Below are 1,664 nucleotides of genomic sequence, written 5' to 3' on the forward strand. Positions count from 1 at the left end.
AATAGGATACCATTATAACATTAATAACTAAGGTAGAGCTCCTAGCCCTCACGTAAGTGGCTAAGGAAGTAATGTACCTCTCCTAACTATTAAAGGAGCTAAGGATTAACCTACCCAGTACCACAATTACAATCCAATGTAATAATAAATAGACAATTCGGCTAGTAACCTAGGAAGTATTAAAACTCTAGACTAAGCTTTAATATGTGGATATCCACACCCACTGGCTAAGATAAGAGGTCGCCACTAGAATAATCACCATTAAGTATATTAGATTAGATGATATAATTACTAATAGACTTACTAAGGTGTTACCGGCTAATAAATAGTAAGGCCTACTCAATCAACTAGGTCTTATTAATATAATAAGTATAGAGGTGATAAGAACTACACCACTTAATAAGATATAGGACTACCTTCACTAAGTACTCTAATAATTAATCGCCTAATTAATTAGCTTAGGGAGTAATATCGCACCGAGCTAAGGGGGTATATTAGATATAAGGGCGTGTTCTAAGTATCTTAATATTATTATTAGATGGCTGGGGCGGAGGCCGGAGGCAGGATATTAAGACTTAGCCGAAATAGGGCTAGGATAGGTTATCTACCAAGACCCATATAAATCCAGGTAAATTCGTATCTTAAGTATTAAGGGATAAAGGTAGGTCCTATAGCTATCTACTTAGAGGTATATAGAGTTATTAGTTTAGGCGTACTCGCGCCGCTATACACTATAGGTAGTTACCCCATACTTAGTGATGAGGAGTGTGGGTATAGTGGGTATATATTTTAGCCTAAATATTATACATATTAATTTGAGTAGATTTAAGTAGAAGAGGACTAAGAGACTTATTAAGTAACACGGCGAGATTACACCCTAAAAGGACGTTAATATGGGTACTATAGGGTGCTAACATATCTTACATTGAAGACGACTATAACCGGCACGTGATAGAACTAGATAGGCGTAAAGTACGAGGTCTATTTTATAATATAATCTTAGACTAGCCTTTTTAGGTAGGCGCCTAGCCAGAAGCTATGGCTAGAGTAGGGATCTTACATGAATCTCCATACTATAGTAGCCATAATACTTCTAGTTGGCTTTTTACTATCTAGTTGGAATTTTATACTTACCTACTACACTCTATGTGTTTTATATAGGATATATCTTATAGATAGTAATAGTGTAAGGATGATTATTTTTAGTAAGAAATAAGGCTTTGCGTAGGATTGGCAATAGAGCTATAAGGCTTATGTAATTTTAAGATATAAGTAGGGTAACGTATAAAGGGAGGGCTCTAAAATAGGATCTTTAAGCACTTCTACGTTATTATAATGCGTAAATATAGGTTAAGTTGCTTAATAATAGAATTCTCGCTTAATTCTCTATAAAGAGTGATTTTCTACTAATAGTAAGGGACGTTAGTCACCTCCCTCCCTATACGGCGAACAACCCGGTGGGCCGAAGCCAGCCAATGAGCCAATATATAAGGTTAGGATATCCGTTAACCTTATGCTCTTATTGGCTGGTTTCAGCCCACTAGGTTGTTTACCGTATAGGGAGGGAGGTTTATTATATAATAGGAAAATTAAAGATTATATGCCTAAAATATAAAAGAAAGAGAGTATAGGAGTTCATCCGGGTTTATAATATTAACTATGGG

The sequence above is a fragment of the Paraphaeosphaeria sporulosa genome (assembly GCF_001642045.1).
Source record: "Paraphaeosphaeria sporulosa strain AP3s5-JAC2a unplaced genomic scaffold CC84scaffold_20, whole genome shotgun sequence".
NCBI classification, from domain to species: domain Eukaryota; kingdom Fungi; phylum Ascomycota; class Dothideomycetes; order Pleosporales; family Didymosphaeriaceae; genus Paraphaeosphaeria; species Paraphaeosphaeria sporulosa.